The sequence below is a fragment of the Hyperolius riggenbachi genome, chromosome 10 (genome assembly GCF_040937935.1).
Source record: "Hyperolius riggenbachi isolate aHypRig1 chromosome 10, aHypRig1.pri, whole genome shotgun sequence".
In the NCBI taxonomy this organism is placed as follows: Eukaryota; Metazoa; Chordata; class Amphibia; order Anura; family Hyperoliidae; genus Hyperolius; species Hyperolius riggenbachi.
This window is the reverse complement of record NC_090655.1, coordinates 245810580-245838389: the sequence shown is the minus strand read 5'-3', so window position 1 is coordinate 245838389 and position 27810 is coordinate 245810580. Positions and strand designations below refer to the sequence as shown.

Below are 27810 nucleotides of genomic sequence, written 5' to 3'. Positions count from 1 at the left end.
CCTGCATTTGCCGCTCGCTCGCTCGCTCTCCCGCCGCGCATATCGGGAGGGGGGCCCCCGAGGTGAGGGAGGGAGGGAGGATAGGAGTCGGGGCCCCCCGGGGGGAGAAAATTATAAAAAAAAAAATATATAAAAAAAAAAAAAAATACTTAATGGGCCCCTGAAGAAAACGGAACTTCAGGGGCCCTCGTGCGGCGGCACGGCCTGCACGGCCGTATGTCCGCCACTGCATGTATGTGCCAGTGACCTTACAGTGTTTATGTGATGTCTATCTCTGGGAAATGACACTGGAAATAACTGAACAGAAAATGAGAGTCCCAGGAGGGATATTATAATTGTTGTATGGGAGAGATCTGTAGATGAGGATGGTGTGTAATGAAATATAATAATAATAATAACAACAATAATAGATTAAACTCATGAGTGCAGGTGATTTCACAAACAGAGGCTGCAGTTAGCCTATTCACCACAAGATGGAGACATCACCGCTCCCAGGTGGAACGCACAGACTGGAAGTAATTAAGCCAAAGATAGGAAGTGATGTAACAGAGCAGGCCGAGAAGTTGCACGAGGTGGAGAACAGACAATAATGGAAGAGGTAATAGTGTGATTTTTGTTATATATTGAGCAGAGCAGAGGTCGGGGTGGAGATACTTTGTTACAGAGGAGGTCATAGTACACCTGTCACTATCCTGATCATCTCCCTTGCAGTAATTGCCATACTAGAGACTTTTCTATAACTCTTGTGGCTAGTGTTGCGACCCAGCTGGTATTTGGCTGGGATGGCTTTTATTTCAAGTAAAAAGCCCGGATACTGGTATTTAATCTGTACCTGCACATCATTTGCCAGTAATCTTCCAGCCAGAAGCCCCGAGTGCCACTCCTCTACAGTCATAAGCAGAGATCTCTCCTGTCCAGGTTCCCTCACAGGCTCAGCTTCTCCTCCCCCAGCACCACTCCAAGCCGGTCTCCATGAATGTTGTAGGCGCATCTCTCATCATATGACATCTCTATACGTGATGCCTGTCACACACCACTTACACTATTGAACTCCAGACATTAGGTGGCTGGCAATGAGGTGGAGAAGAAGCTGAATATGCCGGAAGCCTGGATAGGTGAGAAAAAGGGAGACTCTAATTATACTTAGGAGGAACTTTGCCTACCCATACGTAGGGGGACTCTGGCTATCTAAACTAGGTGGGAATAAAGCTGCCTATACTTTGGAGGGAAAGGCAGCTTTATTCCCACCTAGTTTAGATAGCTGTCAACATCTACAAGGGGGAAAAGGAATCTGCATACCTACACTGGGGGTAAGGGGCTACCTATACTAAGGGGTACTCTGCCTGCCTATATTAGGAGGGGTAACTCTAACTATGCTGGGGTAAAGGGGATCTGGCTACCTGCAATGGAAGGGAGGGATATAAGGCTTCCTATACTTGAAAAAACATATTACTACACATACTAGGGGGGTGTATTGGGGTACCTAAGGCTACCCATAATGGGAGGGACTTAAAGTGTATCTGAGATGGGGTAATGAAAAAATCTACTTACTTGGGGCTTCCTCCAGCCCACTCCAAGCTTATTGTTCCATCGCTGCCCTCCTCCATTCGGGGCCAGTCGGTGCAGTTCAGACGCGCACACTCCCCTGTGCAGTAGTTCTGCACAGGAGCAGAATGGTTCCGGCAACGAGAGCGTGTGCGCACCCAGGCAACACATGCACAGTTGGCACCGGACCGGAGGGCATTCCGGAGCCAATTGCAGAAGAACGAGGAGGTGAGGGAATGATAACCCTGGAGGGGCCTTGACTGGTAATGGGTAGGATGGAGGCACCCAATGTGTGTTCTATTTTAGTATTTTAAAATATAAATAAAAATAACAAAGACAGGTAATCGCTTACCTCTCCAGAAGATATAGACACCAATGCAACTGTAAAAAATTTTATTCAAAAAATAATCTGGCCCCTTTCCTCAGGTCAATACAAAACGCCTTTATATCATAGGTGGTGATAGTGTGTAGGCGCCTCTAAGATTAGATCGTGCCTACACTCTATCTCCTATGCTACCAAGGCATTTTGTATTGACCTGAGGAAGCGGGCCATAACCCGTGAAATGCGTTGTTAGATTGTTTTTTTTAGTACACATTTCAAAAAAATGAAGCGGTTTCTAAATCTTCTGGAGAGGTAAGCGATTACCTCTCATTTTTATTTATATGTTAAAATACTAACATAGAAGATACATTTGGTGCCTTCGTCGCACCCATTATTTGTCCCAGACCTGACACTTGGAGCGCAAAACATGAAATTTCAATGTGATTTGCAGTAGACCTGAACGACAAACCGTTTGGGGATCAAAATCGCAATCACGGAAGTGATGATTCCACGGTATTAAGAGCGGCAATTTCATCCCTCTCTGCAGGCAGTGTAGCAGTCCCCTCTCCTACTGTGCACAGCTCATCGCTCTGTGCAGTGGTGGCTCAGCGGGAGTTAATCGCTGCGGCTCAGTGAGTCTTACTTGCGACATTAGGGCGGCTCACTCTCTCCCCTACCTCCCTTAGTTTAGCCTACCAGCTGAGCGGGCAGCAGTCTCTTACTCTTGCGGTGGCTCACTCCTCCCAGCACCTCACGTCATTGGCTGGGTGGGCATCAGACTCCACCCACAGGCTCTCTCTCGCGCGGCTCACTCTTCCCAGCACCTCCATTGGCTGGGTGGGCGGCTTACTCCTCCCAGCGCTTCCACGAGTCCAAGGCAATAGCTGGGCAGGCGGCAGACCTCACCTGCACACCTTTCAATCAATTGTCGTATCACGGGTAGCAGACTCAGCCTGCACGTCTGTCAATCAAAGTTTGTAATGCCTCCACCTCCTTTGCACAGCGTGTCGGCATGATAATACTGATGACTCTGCTGTGGTGTTACTGACTGTGGGGACCTAAATTTACATAATGCAGTAGCATTTACAAACATGACAGAAAATAACATCATACTATCATGGTAGTATGATAGTATGATGTCATTTTCTGTCAGTGCATGTTTGCAAATGTCACTGTGTTCATTGTCAAATTTGTGATAAAGCTTGAAAAAGGAAATCGTGAATCGAAATCGCAATTTCTGACAACAAATCGTGCAATTCAATCTTTTCCTAAAATCGTTCAGGCCTAATTTGCAGTTGAATAGAGCAAAAAGCACATCACAAACGCCCCCACAATGCTGCAAGCAGCACCTTTTGCAACTTATACAAATCGCAAATGCTGCAGTGAGAATGATCCCATAGGGATAATTTTTTTTACAGCGCTTTGCTGGTCGCCAGTTATCAGCAAAGCATTGCAAGGTGCCCTAGTGTGAACCAGTCCTGAGGAGTGGACTTTTAGCAGGTGCACACCGTCTGACCTGACTGTGGTCCCCGGAGTCCGGAGAGGAGACGTACAAATGCAGCAGAGAGAGGCTCTGGTTAGGTAGGCAGTCACAGCAGGTATGACATCAGGGTCCGGAATCTGAGGCTTGAGCCCTGAATCCCCTGACACTGTGCTCTGGTAGTCAGGGGATTGAGTGACTATCATCACACTCCAAATGTCATGTGGCTCAGCTCTCTCTATCCCAGGTGCACACTGGGAGGACTGCCAGGGTGGGATGTCTTATTCCTCTTATTAAATGTGTAAATTGATCAGGGCTGTGGAGTCGGTCCAAAAATCCTCCGACTCCTCGGTTTAGGATTCCACCGACTCAGACTCCTCGACTCCGACTCCTCTAATTTGCATATTACAATTTTGTTGATTAACAGTATGTAACGTGAAATTCGTCTCTTAACTGCCAACACTTTTTTACAAGACATCTGAAGTGAGAAGGATATGTAGACTACTAGATTTATTCCCTTTAGACTAAAACTAGTCCTTGGTAAGAGTACTTGTAAAAGGTACAGACCGGAACAAAGAACATCTATCAGGCCCTAGGCAATGTAACTGTGCGTACATGTAAGAATGATGTGCAGGTACTCTGCAGGGCGTACGAGAGAGAACGGCGCCGGAGACTTGGGCGCAGGACACAGCCAGTATATGGCTTATCCTGCTGCCGCACAAGTCCGGGCCGTGTTAATTACTATTCCCCCTCCAGGCCGACATGGATAGTGGGGGAATGAAATAATTCGGCTTCCAGCAATTGCTGGAAGCCGAATTATTGTTTTAAAAGCAACTTCAGGTCCGTCTTCTGACGGCGCTGAAGTTACTCCCTGTGCCTGTGATAGCCGTAGTTCCTATTACGGCCTATGGTGGCGCCGGCTGCGCCCAAGTCTCCTGCGCTACTGCGCCCAAGTTTCCAGCGCTGGATTTACCGTGTTCGCTCTGCAGGGGAATGAGAAGATTCTTCCTCTATTACACATTCTTCATGCACAATCTGAACAAGGTTTATGGGTGATAGACAACACCTCTGTGTTCAATGTGCACAGCATTCTCAGTGGATTCCCTGCAGCTCTGTGGGGAGTGCATATGTAGAGTATAGTACTACTGTGTAACAAAGTAAACCTGAGACAGATGAAATTAAAGTTTTATACATACCTGGGGCTTCCTCCAGCCCCCTTCAGGCTAATCAGTCCCTCGCTGTCCTCCTCTACCACCTGGATCTTCTGCTATGAGTCCAGGTACTTGAGCCAGTCTGGTGTAGTGCGTATGCATGCACACACTCCGCCGCCAGGAGCGTACTACACCTGCGCAGCACTCTTGCACAGGTGCAGAACGTTCCTGGCTGTGGAAGTGGCATGCGGCCGGACTGCGCTGACTGGCTGAATTATCAGGACTCATAGCAGAAGATCCAGGTGGTGGAGGAGGACAGCGAGGGACTGATTAGCCTGAAGGGATTTGGAAAAAGCCCCAGGTATGTATAACACTTTTCTTTTCATCCGTCTCAGGTACCCTTTAATTTGTAGTCACCAAACCAAATTTAACAACATATCAAATTATTTGATTTCATGAGCAAAGAGTGCATACATTTGCATAAACCAGTATCAATGCAGAATTATTTCCATCTCATTGACCATCTCTATTAGTGACACGGCTACACATCAGGTTTTATACTTACAGCATAGATGTTATTTCGTATATATAAGATATTCCTGTGTACACATCATATATACTGTACAGTCACAATCAGATATGTATATCTGACTTTAAAAATACGGGGACTGCTTTATTGAAGCAGTACAAGTAACTAATTTTGATTGGTTTATTTCATTTTTGTGGACTGAACACAGCTATTACTGTATATATACTGTATATATACATTATTTTTAATGACTATTATCTGAGAAATAGAACATTTTATACTATTTTCTATTTTAATTACAGTTACAAATTCATTAGGAGTCGGAGTCGGTACATTTTTTCCCGACTCCGACTCCAGGCACCAAAATTTGCTCCGACTCCACGACTCTGACTCCGACTCCACAGCCCTGAAATTGATAGCATTATAAACCCCCATACTATGACTACATCCTTTTGGGACCTACAGGTGTGTGTACTATACAAAAGTGGGTGGATTTGCTGCTTATTATGCAGCTCTTGTTCTTTCACTGCAGCATTACATGCCCTCAGCTCACTGGCACTGCCCTCTAGGCTGCCCCCAGATTATACCTGTAGCCATGAGGTAGCTTTGCCCCCAATCCCTGCGTGAAGCCGCTGGGGATGATTGAGCATGCACAATCACGTTTTACCGGTTTTCGGGTGGCAGGATGACGTAGCGGCTGATGCACAAACAACGGCGGGGATAAATAACTATTCACTTGCCGGCGGGTCTTGCATGCGTGTACTGGTTTCTTCCTCCTTCCTGTTCTTGCGTCCCATTTCCCTGAAACAGCAACCCCAGGGTGCTGTTACAAGGAGATGATACGCAGGAACAGGAAGAAGAATGAAGCCAATACAGGGTGCCAAACCCGGCAGCAAGTAATTATTTATTTTTCCCTGCCACTGCGTGCAGTTTTTTTTACGGTTATACCATGGAATTTCATACCGTTGCAACCCTACACACATGGGTGAGTTGCAAAGATCTGCAGCCACCATAAAGTTTACAGTTAAATAACCGTTCCCACTCGGTGTTCCAGGTCTGCTTAGCAGGTTTTTTCGATGTACTCCTTGGATTTATTGGAAACACTGATGTTTGCAATATTGGACCCCAAAGGGTCATGGCTAGTCTAAAACCACTGGTAAAGGCGCCCTGTATATCTAATATCAAAAATATATATATGTATACGTTTTTATTCATGCACATAAGACACCGCGTTTCATGGGTGCCGGCCTGCTTCCTCGGCTCAATACAAAAGTGCCTGGATAACAGTATCCACAGGCACGAGCACCTATTTAAAAAGAGGCACTCATGACTATGGATACTGCTATAAAGGCACTTTCATGCCCAGCACTTGTGAAACGCATTGTCCTATGTGCGTGAATAAAAACGTATACTTACATTTGTGGTTTGTCCCTTTAAGGAGGTAAGTCCTATCTACTACACACACACACCACACACCACACACCACACACACAACACACACACTTAGATAGACAGGGCACCTCCAGCAGTGTTTTTAGACTATATATGTATCTGACCACTTAATTGGTTATGTCTTGCTATTACTGAGCTTAACCTTTTTGCCTTCAGAAATGCCATTATTCTTCATGGCATTCATCGCAGATTTTGGTTCATATTGACATGACAGCATCATGCAGCTTCTGCAAATATATTGTCTGCATATAAAAAGAAAGTTTCGTAAATTGGCCTCAAACACCACTTCATCTAGATTCAATCATTAATTCTTTATTGCACAATCAATTTTTAAGTTACAAGTAGGCTCCTTTTAGGAACCAATACACAGATAGCTGTTTAAAAACTGTTTCTGCGCAGAATTCAGTATGTATTTAAAAACGAGGAGCCTTCCCACATATCCCCCAGATATTCAATCTAGGCTTGTGTGCATGAAGTCTGTCAAAGGGACTCTTATGCTCCATGCACACAAGCCCAGTCTGCCTAACTGTCACTCAACAGCACACCACCATACACACAGCAGCTGCTTTCCCCCTTATGGGGATAAGTCCTTTTGTTGATTAGCAAAAAAGCTGCAGCAAAAACATAAGCCGGCTAAGCACTACCACAGTTCCACAAAACTTCGCAGGATAGAAAGCAACAAGAAGCAAATAAGAAGTGTCACCAGTTATGCATCATTCCTCCAAAATTATCAGTATACTTGCGCCAGCCTGTTGAGCGTGTCAGTCCCTCACTTGCTCCACGTGTCCTCTCGCATCCAGGTATCTATTGCTGTCCCTTTAAGGATGCTGGGTTTTTCTCACCATACATGCTCCCCTCGGCAGGGCCCGTTAGCTATGGTCACCTCCGGTAGTGGCATGCAGCGCAAACGCGCTCATGATGTCCTTCACATGTGCAGAGCACCTAGGCTCTAGGATGGGCACAGTTCGCTTTGACTGGCGTAGTGCAAATTAGACCAGGCTAGGTGACAGTGTCGGCGTTAGGCAGTGGGGCCACTTAGCAAGCGTGATGCGGCGATAGGCTCCTCCCACTGACGCGTTTCGCATCACATGACGCTTCTTCAGGGCGTGTATATTGTCTGCACATCCATGATGTGAATCTCCCTTTCCAGTACATCATGGGGAAACCCTGCTTTTTTCGGTGCATGGAGCCATTGACTAATAACTATCAGGGTCACAGGGAAACATGATGAAAGAGCTTGGCACTGCTGATGGTGATTTATTGCTCATGCAATCCGAGGCTTGGATGTGCCACATCCAAGGCACATCCAAGCCTCGGAGGAAGCTGATAAAGACATTATTTCCTTCTGCGTATGCTGTTATCTGTGTTCATATTTTATATTATCTTTCACTTTATGCACTTAGGGTGTAGAACTTGTACATGGCAGTGTTGTGGTTAAAGAGGAAGAAGAGGAGACGGATGGGAGGAGTGATCAGTCTATGGAGGAAAGTATCATAATGAGGACCATTAAAGAGGAAGAAGAAGAGACGTACGTGTGGGGTGATCAGCAGTCTATGGAGGAGGGTGTCATAATCAGGACAATTAAAGAGGAAGAAGAGGAGACCTGTGTGATGAGTGATCAGCAGTCTATGGAGGAGGATGACATGATGAGGATAATTAAAGTGGAGGATACTTTTACAGGTGAGTCATCAGCATTAATCCTATCCTACATCCTATCTGCATCCATGGAAAAAAGGTGTCTGGGAAAAAGGCGCAGGGTTTGCCAGTAGTAGAATGTCACTGCGACTAGCGACATTCTACTACTAAATTTCCATAGTACAATATCGGTAATATTTACTGATATTTTATTATGACTTAACCTAACCCTACTCTCACACAGAACCCACCCCTAGTGGTGCCTAACTCCAAAACTCCCTCTGGGGTTGCCTAACCCTAAGCTCCTCCTCCCTCTCTTGGTGCTTAAACCTAATCCCCTGGTGGCGCTTAACCCTAAGACCCCCCCCCCCCCCCCCCAGTGTTGCCTAACCATGAAACTCCCCCTGGCGATGCCTAACCCTAAGTTTCCCCCCAGTGGTGCCTAACACTAAGAACCCCCAGTGGTGCCTAACCCTAAAACTCCCCCTGGCCGTGCCTAACCCTAAGCTCCCTCCCACTCAACCCTAAATCCCCCTTGGTAATGCGGGTACCCCTCTTTCGCAAAGCCACGATAAGCAGCTATGTAGGTAAATTTGGGTGCCTGCAGGCGCCCGATTAGCGGCAAGAGGGAGGCATGTCTGCTTGCGGATAACTATTTTTTTGCATTGCATAGTGGGTGTTACAGCCTTATTCCAAAATGGATTAAATCAATTTTTCCTCAGAATTATACACACAACACCCCATAATGACTATGTGGGAAAAATTTACTTGAGGTTTTGGCAAATGCCCCTTTGGCAGCAATTAAAGAGACACTGAAGCGAAAAAAAATATATGATATAATGAATTGGTTGTGTACTATGAATAATTACTAGAAGATTAGCAGCAAAATAAATATTCTCATATTTTTATTTTCAGGTATATAGTGTTTTTTCTAACATTGCATCATTCTCTAATATGTGCAGATTACACAACACTCAGCATTCAAAATGATTCTTTCAGAGCAGTCTGTGAACTAATGACCTCTCCTCTGCCAGAGGAAAAGTAAATAGTTAACTAACAGTTGAGATAATAAAAGTCAGAAAACAGCCCTCTCCACGACTTTGAAAGTCGTAGAGATAATGGCTTTTTTGCATAGAGATAACAACTGGAGTTTCTTAACTCTTCCTGTACTGGAAACAATTAGACTGATGTATCTGATCTTAATGTTTTATTTCTTAGCTGTACTACACATACAAATCATAATATCATAGTTTTTTTTTCGCTTCAGTGTCTCTTTAAGGCCTCAAGTCTTTATGAATATGATGACACAAGCTTGGCACACCTGTCCTTGGCCAGTTTCTCCCATCCCTCTTTGCAGCACCTCTCAATCTCCCTCAGGATGGATGGGAAGCGTTTGTGCACAGCCATTTTAAGATCTTTCCTGAGATGGTCAATTGGATTCAAGTCTGGGCTCTGGCTGGGCCACTTAAAGGCATTCCCAGAGTTGCCCTGAACAGGGCTGTGGAGTCGGTACAAAAATCTACCTCCGACTCTTCAGGTTAGGATTCCACTCATTTTGCATATTACAATCTTGTTGAATGAAAGTATGTAACATGAAATGCATCTCTTAACTGCCAGTGCTTAGGAATTTTAAAAGACAACACAAGTAAGAGGGATATGGAGGCTGCCATATTTATTCCCTTTTAAACAATACAAGTTACATGGATATCCCACAGATTTTCTGCCTCTAAGACTTTTAGTCATAGACTAAAACTAGTCCTTGGTAAGAGTACTTGTAGAAGACAGGAACAAAGAACATCTATCAGGCCCTAGGCAATGTGACTGTGGGTACATGTAAGGGTGATGTGCAGGTACTCTGCAGGGGAATGAGGCTATTCTTCCTCTATTACACATTCTTCATGCACAATCTGAACCAGGTCTATGGGTGATAGACAACCACTCTGTGTTTAATGTGCACAACATTCTCAGTGGATTCCCTGCAGCTCTGTGGGGAGTGCATATGTAGAGTATAGTACTACTGTGTAACAAAGTAAACCCGAGACAGATGAAATTAAAGTTTTATACATACCCGGGGCTTCCTCCAGCCCCCTTCAGGCTAATCAGTCCCTCCCTGTCATCCTCCACCACCTGGATCTTCTGCTATGGGTCCAGGTACTTGAGCCTGTCTGGCGGAGTGCGCATGCACACACTCCGCCGCCGGGAGCGTACTACACCTGTGCAGCACTATTGTGCAAATGCAGAATGCTCCTGGCTGTGGGAGCGGCACGTAGCTAGACTGCGCTGACTGGCTGAATTACCGGGACTCATAGCAGAAGATCCAAGGTGTGGCTTTCATCTGGCCACTCTACCATATTAGTGGATTGCTGCAGAGATTGTTGTCCTTCTAGAAGGTTCTCCTCTCTCCACAGGACCTCTGGCGCTCTGACAGAGTGACCATTGGGTTCTTAGTCACCTTCCTGACTAAGGCCCTTCTCCCCAGCCAGCTCTACAAAGAGTCCTGGTGGTTTTTAACTTCAACTTACGGATGATGGAGACCACTGTGCTCATTGGGACTTTCAAAGCAGCATACATTTTTTTATGTAACCTTCCCAAGATTTGTGCCTCAAGACAATCCTGTCTTGGAGGGCTACTGGCAATTTCTTTTGTCTTCATGCTTGGTTTGTGCTCTGACATGAACTGACATATGTGTGCCTTTCCAAATAATGTCCAATCAACTGAATTTACCACAGGTGGACTCCAATTAGACTGCAGAAACATCTTAAGGATGATCAGGGGAAACAGGATGTACCTGAGCTCAATTTTGAGCTTCATGGCAAAGGCTGTGAATATTTAAACACATGTGCTTTCTCTATTTATTTATTATAAACTAGAAGATCTAAGCCCGTTTAAAAATGGGCTCTCGGCCACCCTCACAACTCCCCTCCCACGCGTGACCCTCGGCCACTGGCTGCATGTCAGCGCGCATTCATGCTCCGCGCACGCACACCTCGCTCGCACATGCCCACCCCCTGTCCCCATTTTCCTCCTGTCCCAATGGCTGCCTGTGCTGCACTTGCGCAGTAGCACAAAAGCACAGACAGGAGGGGACGCAGTGACACTCAAAATATTAAATTGCACAACCTCAACCACGTCGTATGACCTGAATTACTGCTAAGGCAGGAGTGGCGCCACACAGAACAAGTCAATAATAATGAAAGTTAAAGCGCCACCACTCAACAGGTATGAATATGAAAAACAATCTTTATTGGTACAAAACGCTGGAGGAATTAGGGTAGCTAAAACACTTTAAAAGTTGAAACGCTCCCACACCACCAATCACACTGTAGCTCACACTCCGTTCTCACCACTCATATTAGGTACCGGTACCAAAGGTCTAGGCAACTCTTCTGGGTGGGAAAGGGGTAGTGTATATTCAACAAGTGGTCTTGGTTCGTCCTATATGGCTTAATTAAAATCCCAAGGATCAGACCTCATCAGAAGACTTAAAGCAGCACACACACATTCTTCACCTGCCAATGCAGGGCTTACCTATTTGTAGTCTTACTGCCCTCTTTGTCGGATGCTAGTTTCCCAGGTCAAGGAGATATAAGCGGTTTCTATGGACTCTCAGCATGCACGCCAGTCTGAGGCCCTCGTTGGGTAGCCAGGACGCCTGAGCGCTCCAAGGATCAGCGCAGGTATGAGGCCCCGCCCACCTACGAGTTGCACTCGCCTCTCGCGAGCTTCAACTGGATGTGTGCGGCGGGGGCTAGCCACCTTCTTTATGCGCTTCAAGCTGGCTCTTCCCTTCACAATGGCCATAACGTCATTTCCGGTTGTCAAACACAGCAGCATTTTATCAGCATAAGTATGTACAGCACAGCATTCCTCTATCTGGTATTCCACACCCAAAGCTGCCATAACAAAACAAATAAATATGTTTATATGTGCACAGTGTGAGACATTGCGATGATGTAGAGGTGGGGGATTTTCTCATTTCCCCTTATTCTGTTGTAAAAAGGAGGTTCAGGTATACTTCCCTATTCACACAAAGGGGTATATTTTCTTAGACTTCAATAAACACAGGGGACGCAGTGACACAGGCAAATTATTGTAGAGGATTTGCCTAAACCTTAAGTAAACCTTTTTTCATGTTGTCGTTATGTCATGTGTAGGATTTCGGGAAAAAATGAATTTAATCCATTTTGGAATAAGGTTTAACATAAAAAAATGTGAAAAAAAAACTTTCCAGATGTACTGTAACATTACTTCATAAACTTTAGCACTGTAAATATACACTTCATATGACAAAAACATTTACATGTTACATCACATAGCTATTAAACATATACATTGCCATACCTCAACTTGTGGTGTGACGTAAAGGGGGCATAATAGTGCAGAAAGTTGCACTGCAATATTAAATCTATTCCACGTTCAGAGTGCAGGCAGTGCAATGTGCTCCAACAGACAGAGGAGGCACTGAAGGGGGCACACAGGAGGTGCAGAGGAAGCACTGAAGGGGGCGCACAGGAGGTGTAGGGGAAGCATTGAAGGTGGCACACAGGAGGTGCAGAGGAGGCACTGAAGGGGGCACACAGGAGGTGCAGAGTAGGCACTGAAGGGGGCACACAGGAGGTGCAGAGGAAGCACTGAAGGGGGCACACAGGAGGTGCAGAGTAGGCACTGAAGGGGGCACACAGGAGGTGCAGAGGAAGCACTGAAGGGGGCGCACAGGAGGTGTAGGGGAAGCACTGAAGGTGGCACACAGGAGGTGCAGAGGAGGCACTGAAGGGGGCACACAGGAGGTGCAGAGAAGGCACTGAAGGGGGCATGCAGGAGGTGTAGAGGAGGCACTGAAGGGGGCACACAGGAGGTATAAAGGAGCCACTGAAGGGGGCATGCAGGAGGTGCAGAGGAGCCACTGAAGGGGGCACACAGGAGGTGCAGAGGAGCCACTGAAGGGGGCACACAGGAGGCGTAGAGGAGGCACTGAAGGGGGCACACAGGAGGTGTAGAGGAGGCACTGAAGGGGGCACACAGGAGGTGTAGAGGGGGCACACAGGAGGTACAGAGGAGGCACTGAAGGGGGCACACTGCAATCATCACATGCATCACACTCTGCAGTACATACAGGGTGAGGCACTCTGCCCCACATACTGGTGGGGAGACCTGGGGGGGGGGGGGGCGGCTTATCCACTAGTCACAGATTAGGCTTTTTCAGGAGCATAATATGGGGGGTCAGACTATACATGGGACAACTAATACATGAGTATATACGGGACTAGTATATACCAGGACTTTGGCAACTTCAGCTTACTCAGTGCGATCCTGTGCCTTCTACCCTTCCACATGACATCAGAGAATGCTCTTTGTGTGTGAGAAGCATTGGAATATTTTGCCTTGGATACAGGATTTGCCCAAAGGAAATCATTTTAATTTCGCAAGCATGTCCTGTCAAATTAAGTGGCAAGGTAATTGGTTTTAAATGTAATAATTGGAAGTGTTTATGGATGAGTGCTGAAGCTGTTAGCACTTCTTTTCTTGTACTACAGAGGGCAGTCCTATCCTTTATATGTGGAGACATCGGGAGCATGTGCCTTTCCTGTGGGTAGGCGTGACTACATTAGCTGCACATGCCCAGTAACAGGCAGGGCTGTGGAGTCGGAGTAATTTTTCGGTACCTGGAGTCAGTCGGTGGTTTCATAAACTGAGGCGTCGGATGATTTTTGTACTGACTCCACAGCCCTGGTAACAAGAGCGGCTTGTGTATGAAGGAAAAAAGACATGAGTCATTCCTGTGGCTGGGCATGCGGGGGTCATGAACTTGTGCATGCGCAGCCACAATCTGCTCATTCATATCTGCTTCCTGTACACAGTGTTCATAACCGCTGAGCCAACCGAGAATGGGAGGGGCAGAGGAAGCAGAGAGAGCAGTAATACCGTCTACACAATTCTATGTACATTACTTATTCATTAAAGAAAATTGGCCATATCAGGTTTGTTAGAAATGTGGAGGCGGTTTCCCAAGCTTTGCAGGGAGGGGGGTGGTGAGTGATTTCTAGTGACACCTCTTCTGCACGCCCACTTATCTCCTATCCAATAGGAGCTGCAGTGTGCAGCAGTTTGGTTCCTTATTAGACAGAAGAATGGGAGGAGAGATATGGCTATACTGTGCATATATAGGAGTATACAGGTCCTCCTCAAAAAATTAGCATATTGTGATAAAGTTCGTTATTTTCCGTAATGTACTGATAAACATTAGACTTTCATATATTTTACATTCATTACACACAACTGAAGTAGTTCAAGCCTTTTATTGTTTTAATATTGATGATTTTGGCATACAGCTCATGAAAACCCAAAATTCCTATCTCAAAAAATAAGCATATCATGAAAAGGTTCTCTAAACGAGCTATTAACCTAATCATCTAATTCAACTAATTAACTCTAAACACCTGCAAAAGATTCCTGAGGCTTTTAAAAACTCCCAGCTTGGTTCATTACTCAAAACCGCAATCATGGGTAAGACTGCCGATCTGACTGCTGTCCAGAAGGCCACCATTGACACCCTCAAGTAAGAGGGTAAGACACAGAAAGAAATTTCTGAACGAATAGGCTGTTCCCAGAGTGCTGTATCAAGGCACCTCAGTGGGAAGTCTGTGGGAAGGAAAAAGTGTGGCAGAAAACGCTGCACAACGTGAAGAGGTGACCGGACCCTGAGGAAGATTGTGGCGAAGGACCGATTCCAGAGCTTGGGGGACCTGCGGAAGCAGTGGACTGAGTCTGGAGTAGAAAACATCCAGAGCCACCGTGTACAGGCGTGTGCAGGAAATGGGCTACAGGTGCCGCATTCCCCAGGTCAAGCCACTTTTGAACCAGAAACAGTGGCAGAAGCGCCTGACCTGGGCTACAGAGAAGCAGCACTGGACTGTTGCTCAGTGGTCCAAAGTACTTTTTTCGGATGAAAGCAACTTTTGCATGTCATTCGGAAGTCAAGGTGCCAGAGTCTGGAGGAAGACTGGGGAGAGGGAAATGCCAAAATGCCTGAAGTCCAGTGTCAAGTACCCACAGTCAGTGATGGTCTGGGGTGCCATGTCAGCTGCTGGTGTTGGTCCACTGTGTTTTATCAAGGGCAGGGTCAATGCAGCTAGCTATCAGGAGATTTTGGAGCACTTCATGCTTCCATCTGCTGAAAAGCTTTATGGAGATGAAGATTTCATTTTTCAGCACGACCTGGCACCTGCTCACAGTGCCAAAACCACTGGTAAATGGTTTACTGACCATGGTATTACTGTGCTCAATTGGCCTGCCAACTCTCCTGACCTGAACCCCATAGAGAATCTGTGGGATATTGTGAAGAGAAAGTTGAGAGACGCAAGACCCAACACTCTGGATGAGCTTAAGGCCGCTATCGAAGCATCCTGGGCCTCCATAACACCTGAGCAGTGCCACAGGCTGATTGCCTCCATGCCACGCCGCATTGAAGCAGTCATTTCTGCAAAAGGATTCCCGACCAAGTATTGAGTGCATAACTGAACATAATTATTTGAAGGTTGACTTTTTTTGTTTTAAAAGCACTTTCTTTTATTGCTCGGATGAAATATGCTAATTTTTTTGAGCTAGGAATTTGGGGTTTTCATGAGCGGTATGCCAAAATCATCAATATTAAAACAATAAAAGGCTTGAACTACTTCAGTTGTGTGTAATGAATCTAAAATATATGAAAGTCTAATGTTTATCAGTACATTACAGAAAATAATGAACTTTATCACAATATGCAATTTTTTTTAGAAGGACCTGTATATGTATATGTTTATATCCAGCTATGAAAGTATTAGTGGTTTGGGATCTCCATGGCATAAACAGATAATTCCTTTACTTCACAGCTCCTATAATTTAGTGTTGTGTAACTTCACAATATCTTTATTTGCACAATTGGGAACAAAGAGAGAGGTAAAGGTACATTACAAGGGGCAAATGGGTGACACATGGATACAATGGTAATAAGAATGTGTAAGTGACACCACATTGCTCTACAAATACAACACAGATTTCTTGCTATAAGTACATTATAGATAGATCTGTTGTCAAAATTAGTAAAGCATTGTTTCCACTGTCTCATCAAGTGCTACAATTTACTGCTTTTCAATTTGTGGCCTTTGCTTTATGTGTTGTGATGGTCAATGGGATGCAAATAACTCCCTAATTGTATGTTAATTGTATATAGCTAATCAGACTTGTCAGGAAATGCATTTGCTTGACCACATTTTGCTGCTGCACACATTTGCATAAACTTTGCATGATTTTGGAATTATCAGCAGCTCACTGACCACCCCTAATGAAAAGTGTTCCTCCCCTCAGAATTCTCTAACAGGAAGTGATGTTTCTCTATTTGCAGGGCGGAGTCCCGGCATCAGGAACCTCTCCGCAGACTGTACAACGGATGAAGTCATTGGACAAGAGTTTGACACACATGAGAGATCTCACACTGTAGAGAAGCAGCATGCATGTGCTCAGTGTGGAAAATGTTTTACACGTAAATCATACCTTATCACGCATATGAGATCTCACTCTGGTGAGAAGCCATATTCGTGTGCTGAGTGTGGGAAATGTTTTGGATATAAATCCTATCTTGTCATACATGAGAGATCTCACACTGGTGAGAAGCCCTATTCATGTGCTGAGTGTGGGAAAGGTTTTACAGGTAAAACACAGCTTATCAAACATGAGAGAACTCATACTGGTGAGAAGCCTTATTCATGTTCTGAGTGTGGGAAATGTTTTACCACTAAGTCATATCTTGCCACACATGAGAGATGTCACACTGGTGAGAAGCCCTATTCATGTACTGTGTGTGGGAAGTCTTTTGGGCAGAAAGGAATCCTTCTTACACATGAGAAATCTCACACTGGTAAGAAGCCCTATTCATGTGCTGAGTGTGGGAAAAGTTTTGGACAGAAATGTCAGCTTGTTATACACGAGAGATCTCACACTGGTGAGAAGCCCTATTCATGTGCTGAGTGTGGGAAATCCTTTGGGCATAAATTTGTTCTTGTCACACATGAGAAAACACACCGTGGCGAGAAGCCCTATTCATGTGCTGAGTGTGGGAAATGTTTCAGGCAGAAAGGAAGCCTCGTCGCACATGAGAGAGCCCACACTGGTGAGAAGCCCTATTCATGTTCTGTGTGTAAGAAAGGTTTTAGCACTAAAGCATATCTTGTTACACATGAGAGATGTCACACTGGTGAAAAGCCCTATTCATGTGCTGAGTGTGGTAAATGTTTTAACAGTAAATCATATCTTGGCATTCATAAGAGATGTCATACTGGTGAAAAGCCCTATTCCTGTGCTGAGTGTGGGAAATGTTTTGGAAATAAGTCAAATCTTGCCACACATGAGAAGACTCACAGCTGTTAGAAACCCTTTAAATGTACTGAGTTTCCAGTGTTTCTTTTATTTCTTGCAAAATGGACATGGCAGCATTTTTACATAGAATTTCAAGAAGTCTTTCTATCTACTCAGTACATTGATTTGTTAATCTGTTAAGTCCCTGAACTGAAATGCCATGATGAGATAAACATTAGTTCATATAGCATTAAGGATAGTTTGAATTTTGTTTGTGTACACTATTTTTATATTTCTCATTGTAAGGGCAAATAAACCAGGTGGTTTATCTATGCAAATGAGGCAGGATCTGCAGCTGCTTGCAGCCACGGCTCTTCTGAAGAGTAAATACAAGTATAAACACTTTCATCTGGATGAAGCAGGGTAGAGCGAGATGACACTACACCATCGTAAACACAGAGACAGCAGGAGGCTAAGTGGTGCTGTATTTCACTACAAGGAAGGTAGTAGAGGCTGAGCAGGAGTGGTGCTCACATAGAAGGGCTGTGACAAGGGCAGCCAACCGAGTGATCAGGTGGAGATTTCGTCTCAGGTGATCTTGGATATTCCTGCTGATGTCACTCTCTAAACTAAATGACTACTGGGTGCCAGCTGCATTTAGGAGATTGGGGACAATGTTTCCTCCAAAAGGAGGGTGAGGAGCACAAAGGGGATAAAAGATGCTCAGGGTGAAATAAAACTGCATTGAAATCACATAAAATATGACAAGGAAGAGATGGCTTTCCTCTTAAGGATGACACGGGGTTATTACAAGAGAATTGATTAAACACTGCTGAAACGTTTCGCAGGCTCTTGCCCACTTCCTCAGACAATAGCTGTGCTTAAAAGTCATCAGTATAAATATACTCTTAGCTCTGTACATAAGTTATAATATAAAAAAATAAACTAGTATATATAAATAAAACGTAATTAAATTGCAGAAAAAGTACATAAATAATGAAGGAATAGTAGGCTGAATGCAACCTAAAATTCTTCATGAAACATATCAGGAACAGTATGATCTTGGCATGTGTAGCAGTGGGAAGTATAGTGAGCAATTTGGCCCTGGTGAGCAACTTAAAGGACAACTAAAGTGAGAAGAATATGGAGGCTGCCATATTAATTTTCTTTTAAGCAATACCAGTTGCCTGGCAGCTCTGCTGGTCTATTTGGCTGCAGAAGTATCTGAATATCACCAGAAACAAGAATCCTTGCAGAAGCAGCTTATCTGCATGCTTATTCAGGGGCTATATAGCTAAAAGCATCAGAGGCAGAGGATTAGCAGGACAGCAAGGCAGTTGGCATTGTTTAAAAGGTAATCAATATGGCAGCCTCCATATCGCTTTCACTTCAGTTGTCCTTTAAAGGTTCATTAGAAGGAGAAATTTTCTCTACTTCTGTGTGTGCGGTGCAGAATGACGCGGCACCTCAGGCAAACATGAGAAAAGGTTGCCCAGAAATGGCCAAAAGTAGAATACTGCCAAATTTACCGAACTCTTACAGTGCTAATGACGATAGTAAAATATAGATAGTAATAGATTCCGAAATTTTACTTCATTGAAACATAACCCGATCCTCACACTGGCCCCTCCACCTACAAGCCTTAAAGCAGGAGGATCAGCCATGCTATGCCAGGGGAAACAAACAACACATATATAAGTAGATAAATACTTGACCTACTTACATAACAGATGTATTGTATTGTCCACATTTTGATTTCAGTGAATTTTATATAGTAAATGAAGAGAATTCTGTTTCTCGCCTCGGAAGTCCCTTAAATTTAGACCACTGTCACGAAGATCATAACCGTTAAAATATATATATATATATATATATATATATATATATATATATATATATATATATATATATATATATATATATATATATATATATATATATATATATATATATAATCTCATCGGGAGCTCTCAGGGTTTCCTTTATTTTCAAAAGCACTCAGTGAATGTCAGCTGCCCTGTCCAACTGCCAAAAAAGTGTATGGTAAGCAGGGAGGCTGGCCAGCATCTTTATAAAGACAATCCCTGAAAAAGATTTATACAAAGAATAAAGGTCATTCTGAGAATCCCCCATGAAGACATGCACTAGCCCAAAACCTGTCAGTAATGTTAGATTTCTCCTATCTACTGTAAGTGACAGCAACAGAGGAGAAAAGTAATTTATGGCCCATTTTATTCAGGAAGAAACCTGCTTCTTATTTGTATGTACTTACATATATCTTATATTTTGATGACAATGGGCCTTTAAAGCTGCGTACACATTCCCAATGTATCTCATTCTCATCCATCAGGGATCAGGAGCTGATCCCCTTGAGCGACATCACTGAGCCGGGCTGCACACGTGTGTCAGCTGTGTAGCCGACGACAGTCTGTGTTGCTATGCAAGGGGGGGTGATGGATGATGATTGGCAGATGTGCGATGTCACACGGCAGGCGGGGAAGCTACAAGAACAGTGGGATCGGTGGGGGATCAGCGTTATTGGGGTTGAGTAGATCTACCCAACAGATCGCTCATGGGTTGGGGGTCAGGGATCTTTGGCTGCCATACATACAACTGATGTTGGCTGAAGCGGTCATTATCGGCCTCCTCAGCTGACTTAAAATGGTATAAAACCTGACATAATATTCAATAAAAACATTTTTTCCTACTTTTTATATGCAATATGGTTATCATATTTGCTTTTGTGCATAAGTATTAGTATTCATTTAGAAATTATACGTTCCCAAAGTACACCTTTCTTTTTTGCTCTGAAAGCTGACTTTGCATTTTATTCATAACTGCTTTATTCATCTTCTAACGTTAGCATAAATGCTTTCTGATTGTCTCACTGTCTTCAGGAGAGTTTGCAGTGTCAGAGAAGGGTTTGTTTACATTTCTCACTTGATACAATTAAACACAAGATAACATTGGCCTCAATTCACTAAGATCATGCTGGAGATAATAAGGCAAGAGAAAACTTACCTCCACACAGTGAGAGAGTTATCTTATCTCTTCATTCCTTAAAGGGAAGGTCCAAGCAAAAAAAAAAAATGAGATTCACTTACCTAGGGCTTCTACCAGCCCCATGCAGCCATCCTGTGCCCTCGTAGTCACTCACTGCTGCTCCAGTCCCCCGCTGGCAGCTTTCTGACCTCGGAGGTCAGGGCCAAATTGCGTACATTTTTACACATTCCCGCTAGTGCAGGATCATTAACACATACATTTTTACGCGTTAGTGGTGAAACGCGTAAATTTTTGTTCCTGCACTAGCTGGAATGCGTAAAAATGTATGCAATGTGGCCCTGACCTCCGAGGTCAGAAAGCTGCCAGCGGGGGACTGGAGCAGCAGTGAGTGACTACAAGGGCACAGGATGGCTACATGGGGCTGGTAGAAGCCCCAGGTAAGTGAATCTCATTTTTTTTTTTTGCTTGAACCTTCCCTTTAAGTTACCTCCTCTGTAGTTAATTTACCTCCTCTGTAGTTATTTTCACACGCAGTTAATTAACAGCCTGTCTTTAACTCTGGAGTTATTTTAAGGATTGGAGAGTTAACTTAAAGACAGAAGAGTTAACTTTAGGCTTGCCTGAGGTAAAATGTTTTCTGAATACTACATGCCTTATCACCATGGTAACAACTCTAGAAGAGTTATTAAAGACAGGAGATAAGCTTAGTGAATTGAGGCCAATATCTCCAGTTCGGATTTGTCCAGCTTTCCCTGCAGGGGAACTTCTAAGGCGTGTGTTTAACCCTTTGAATGCTGTTCTAGTAAAAAAAAAAAAATGCTGGAAATAATCTATTAGAGCAAAGAAGAAAAGATGGGTTTCATTCCACTTTAAAGGGGTTATGTGGAGTGCTGCATTAAACACAAATTGACACTTACCTGGGGCTTCTGTCAGCCCCCTGTAGCTGTAATGTCCTGCACCGTCCTCCTCCAATCACTTGTTCCCCTCCGCCGGTCCGTCTCCAGGAGCTTTCTGCGCAGGCGCAGTACAAGAAAACCTTGTACTGTGCAGTAAGCTTCCGGAGATGCGAGGGGGAGCGCGCACTATTCTTTATGTTAGACGAATAATTGACTGGTGCCGGCGGCTGGGAACAGGTGATCGGAGGAGGACAACACAGGATATTACAGCTACAGGTGACTGATAGAAGCCCCAGGCAAGTTCCGTTTTTGTTTATTGCAGTACTCCACAGAACCCGTTTAAGTCAGGCTTTAGCTGGACACACACAGGACTGATATTCAGAGAGATTGGATCACTGGGACGGGCTCTTCCAGGCATCTCTTTATTTCTCAAAATAATTTTAGGTATCATGTTATAGATCTATATTGTTACCCCCTCACGGAGGAAGATTGGCAACTATTATACCTGAGAATACTATAAATATGATAGCAGCAATAGATACGGAATCAGAAGCCAGATGTATTCCCAGGTCATATTATACTCCACAGTGTGCATTCCTCAGGCTCTTTTAGCTGGGTGCTTCGCCCTGTTAGTTTTGATGAGCACCTGGCTGTCATCAGCTCACCTCCTCCTATGCTATAAGCAGAGTTGTGCTGGCCCTGCATTCTCTCATATTGCCCCACCTGGCTACTTTTTCATGCCACCCGGCTGTAAAAAAAATTTCTGGGGAAAACACTGCTCCAGCACAAATAATGCAGATACACCCCAATGCCTCAGTGCTGCACCCCAAATGTAAATTAGAAGGAGATGATTGGATACAGGTGTTTTGGGCTTGAGGTGAGATGCAGGAATTCTGGGGTGGAGAGGAGGACAGGCAGGGGAGGACTGGCCAGGGGGGAAGGGGGAAGATTTACCCCCAGGCTGCCTCTCCTTTAAAGGGGAACTGAAGAGAGAGGTATATGGAGGCTGTCATGTTTATTTCCTTTTAATCAATACCAGTTACCTGGCGGCCCTGCTGGTCTATTTCTCTGCAGTAGTATCTGATTAAAACCAGAAACAAGCATGCAGCTAGTCTTGTCAGATCAGACTTATAAGTCTGAACCACTGAAACACCTGATCTGCTGCATGCTTGTTCAGGGGCTATGGCTAATAGTATTAGAGGCAGAGGATCAGCAGGGCTGCCAGGCAACTGGTATTGTCTAAAAGGAAATAAACATGACAGTCTCCATATACCTCTCTCTTCAGTTCCCCTTTAATGATTTAGGGCTGGCCGATCCACCAACTGCTTCAATAATTATCCAATCGGATGAAAATCTGTGCCGCCACAAGCATGCCCAATCAACAACTTGACTTATTACGGGTGGAAAGTAGTTGAATGTATCAATCTGAGATGCTAGTAAATCTCGGGCCGATGTATTCTTTAAGTGCAATAATAACAAACTATGTACGCAATGGAAACCCCGGCGTTTTCCCTCAAAATCTATTATGTACCCCGTGGTGCCTGTGCATTTATACTTTACCTGTCATGCTGTCCCTTGAGTATCCTTGCTGTATTTCTGTATTGGCATGACCATGTGACTACCGGTATATAGCACGTGGGGCGCATGTGACGTCATTTGGGCTGGGGCTGCCGTGAAACCGGGCCTCTAGTTTGTGTTTTCCCTCCAGGCCAAAAGGTCCCAGTCCTACCCTGAAGACAGGTTACATGTGTAACAGTCACATGCTATAGACAAATGTGGGAAGCTGTTGCTGGAAACGATTCTGTGTTATGTAACAAAATAAATCCTATTACAATGTAAAAATGATGCATCACCAACTATCTCTCCTATGATTAAAGCTGCTAATAAAGTTTTTCCTCTGGATATTGTGCCGAATATCAATGTGCTGTCTAAGCAAATGTGATAGAATGTTGAAAAGATGGATTGCATTGGATAAGAGTGCGTGTGTGTTGTTTTGTCACAAACAATATATAAAATCAAGTAATAGCATATGAAAAGGAAAAGAAGCCAGCCATCATAGTGCATGCAGACAAGGGCCTATATATATATATATATATATATATATATATATATATATATATATATATATATATATATATATATATATATATATATATATACATATATATATATATATATACATATATATACAGAGAGAGAGAGAAAGAGAGAGAGAGAAAGAAAGAGAGAGAGTAAAAAGATGCTAATGGCATTTCTTCTTCCCCTCCCCACTTGCATCTTTTTACTCTGTATTTTTATATATATATATATATATATATATATATTGGCCCTTGTCTGCATTCACTATGATTAAAGTGAACCCGAGGTGAGAATTTTATGGAGTCTGCCATATTTATTTATTTTAAGCAATACAAGTTGCCTGGTTATCCTGCTGATCTTCTGCCTCTAATACTTTTAGCCATAGACCCTAATGCTGGGAATACACCATACAATTTTATGTTAGATTTTCTGTAAATTTAGTCTTGTATGTATGTATGTATGTGCCAGACTTTAGGTCTAAACAGATCAGCTGTTGCAGCTACAGAAAAGCTTATAACGCAATACCCCAATATATGTATCTGTAAATGCCTAGCATTATGCATACTCAGCAGGACTCTAATGCTGGGCATACACGGCCCAGATTCTTCTTATCAGTCGAGCCGCTGATGGCTCGATTGATAGTTTCCGACATGTCCGATCACCGCGTGGACAATAGGCAAAAACGAAGCGCTGATTAGAAAGATCCCGCGGGGACGAGCGGTGACGCGCCGGCATCAAGCCTCTGGCTCGATACCGGCGCACTATCCACCCATGCATGCCCAGCATTAGATTTACCTACCAGATAGATAATTTCCAACATGTTCTATCTGCCTAGCAATTAGGCATTGTTCTACTGAGCAGGAGATAACCAGAAGTCAATCCACCAGAGATAATGACCGGTCTCTACAGAAAATAATCTAATTACAGAAAATCTAACAGAAAAATCTAAAAGCTCATCTACACAGTACAATTTTCCATCAGATAGACGGATCTGTTAGATCTAAGAAGAAATTGTATCATGTGTAGACGTCCAAATTGTTTCAGATCAATTTTGCGATAAATTTTGCTTTGATAAGTACCCAAAAACTATTGCAAAATCTAACGCAGTCCGATTGGACCAGTTGAAAATGATCTAATAGATCCGTCCAGTAGATCTGATCTGATGAAAAATTGTACCGTGTAGATGAGGCTTTACAGAAAATTGTATGGTGTATTCCCAGCATAAAGAAGCCCATGCAGATCCGATGTTTCTGACAAGATTAGCTTCATGCATTTTACGGGTGTTTATTCTACTGCAGCTAAATAGATCAGCAGGGCTGCCAGGAAACTGGTATTGATTAAAAACAAACCAATATGGCAGCCTCCATATCGCGCTCACCCTTGGGTTCACTTTAAGGACCATTGAGTGTCTGAAACATGTCAGTAACCTGGCTGTGGGCATTTTAACCTGATTCAATAAAGATGGATTTATACTTTTCTGCAGACATTGTATGGAACTCTCTCCTTTCTCCAGTATTGCTTGAGGGGTTGAGACGCCCGGTTCCTGCACTGTTCCGTGACAGGGGTTGAGCGGAGTCCACTTGCTTCTGTTTTGGTCCTCTCAATATAATATAAGATGCACTGTTAGCTGCATCAATCAGATTTACTGTAAGAAATAAATTGCATTTGTTATAATTAGGCCATTGTAAGCTCAGTGTTTTGTAGCCAGAGCACTCTGTAACATTGCAAGTCTGTAGTCTGTGACTGTAAGAAACTAGTTTCCTTCACCAGTGGCAGAGCCCACTGATGCAGGTAGCGAGGTCAGACAGGCAGAGTTGGCAACGAGCGGACAGATACAGTACAGAAGCGGAAGGCTGATTCAACGTCAAGGACAGGCAGGGTCGGCAACGGGAATCAGATAGGCTGAGGTACAGAATCGACAAACGGAAGAATAGTCAGAGCAAGCAAAATGTCATCAACAAATAAACAATGCAATAGTACTTTAAAGCTATCAACAGAATCTGACTAAGTGTGGATCCCCAACTCTGGCTGGTTCTAGCACACTTTGGGATCTGACTAGGGTCTGAGCGCTAACACACTATAGCATTCGCAACAGCAGACGCAGAGCTACTGACAGACCTGCTCTATATATACTCAACATGCTCCACAGCGCCGCCCTAGTCACTTAGCCAATCCGGAAGCTAGCTGGAGTCAGCTGACCGCATGATCAGCTGACTCCCCTCTTAGCTGCATAAAGGTCCTGTCGCTCCGCTCGCGCGTAGCCCTTAGCCTGTGAGCAATGGAAGGACCCTGAGCATGAAACCGCGCGGCAGAGGCCGCCGGCTGATACGCGGAGATAGCTGCCATGCCGCTTGACTCAGCGGCGGCATCTCCGCTATTCCTTACACCTCCTACTATGGATCTTCCCACCCCGGCCATCCATGAGCCTCCCAGATGTGCATGTCACTGTTAACCACACTACCATTCGCCCTACCTCTCAAGCCCGCTGTCTGGGTGTCACCCTGGACTCCGCACTCTCCTTCACTCCCCACATCCAAAACCTCACAAAGTCCTGCAACTTCCACCTTCGTAACATCTGTAAGATTCACCCTTTCCTGACCTCTGCCACCACCAAACTCCTCATCCATGCCCTCATAATTTCCCGCCTTGACTACTGCAATGCCCTTCTGTCTGGTCTCCCTATGACCCGAATAACCCCACTGCAGTCCATCATGAATGCGGGAGCCAGAATTATCCACTGCTCCCATCGCTCCACTATGGCGGATCCCCTCCTTGAAACCCTCCACTGGCTTCCTATCCAGTCCAGAATCAGATTCAAGATACTGTGTCTGACCTACAAATCTGTCCACAAAACCTGTCCAACCTACATTTCCGATCTTACTCAGAGGTACACACCTAGCCGCTCACTCCGCTCTTCCAATTAACTTCACCTGACCAACCCCCGCATCACCCAGTCCCATGCACGCCTCCAGGACTTCTCAAGAGCTGCTCCAACACTATGGAACTCCCTTCCTCCACCCATTAGGGCAGGCCCTCCTTCAACATCTTCAAGGAGGCCCTCAAAACACCTTTTCACTCTGGCCTACTACCCTTCACAAGTGCTCTAAACCCACAGCTGAACTCTGGTCCCCTACCTTTCATGTCCCTACCTCTCCCTCTATATTGTAAGGCTCCTCCTTTTGTGTCCTACCTGATCATGCACCTCCATTACTGTGAACCCATGCTATGCATTTGAGTGAACCTAACTTGCCTAATCTCCATTCTCCATCCAGTGACTGACTAAGCATTACCTTGTACTCATACTGTGCTGCGTGATCTGGTTTTTCTTGTATTCCTGTATTGTCATATTGCTGCATGTCACCCCTAAATATTGTCTGTAACCTAAACTAGTCCAGCGCTGCGTAATATGTTGGTGCTTTATAAATACAATAAATAATAAATAAAATATGGAAAGAGTTAGAGCTTGTAACGATTGGTGTAGCACACAGACGTCTGATTATTGTGTGATCTGCAGAATCACCAATAATACAAACTCTATACCTGATTATGTGGTGATCTGCAGTATCACCAATAATGTAAGTAAAGACGGCAGAGAAACAGAGGTGTAAAGTGTTTGGTGCAACAGTATATAAATGGATAGATCTCACCAGAGAAGCTGGTCAGTACTATCTGAAACAACAGTGCTAGACCTCACCAGGGGAGCTGGTGGGTACTAGCTGCAATGACAGTGCTAGCCCTCACCAGGGGAGCTGGTGGGTACTAGCTGCAACAACAGTAGTATAACTTAAACTAAACCTCACCAGAGGAGCTGGTGGGTATTTAATCAAAAGAGCACCTCACCAGTGGCAAGGGCCCACTGGTGAGTAGAGAGGTCGGACAGGCAAGGTTTGGCAACTGAGAGGCGAATACAGTACAGAAACGTGAGGCAGAAGAATAGTGAGTTATCAGGCAGAGGTTCAGCATATAAGGTCAGATAGGCAGAAGTACAGAATTGATGAACAATAGCAAGGTCAGAGTATAGCCAGAATCATACACAGGTAATCAGTAATACAATATAACAATAGTCCTAGTCTTGTGTGAAATCCCTGGTTTCCTCCCAGATCAAAGCACACCGGATACTAGTCTAAGGTCTGAGTGCTAACACGAGTGTATTCGCAACAGCAGACAAGTTGCCAATGACCAGTGAAGGCTTAAGAAGCCGATGAGAGCTCACAGGCGCGCCCCTACCAATCAGCCTGTAATGGTTGGGTGCTGCAACTCAGACGTCTGATTATAGGTGATCTGCAGTATCACCAATAATACAGACACTTTACCTGATTATGTGGTGATCTGCAGAATCACCAATAATGCAAGTATAGCTGGCAGAAATACTGACAGAGTTGTGTATT

At 44.4% G+C, this 27810-nt stretch overlaps 1 pseudogene; it reads left to right on the top strand.

The window, feature by feature from the left end:
* The first annotated feature begins 544 nt into the window (after positions 1–544).
* LOC137537037 (zinc finger protein 208-like) overlaps positions 545–27810 on the top strand; it is a 123186-nt pseudogene continuing 95920 nt past the window's right edge.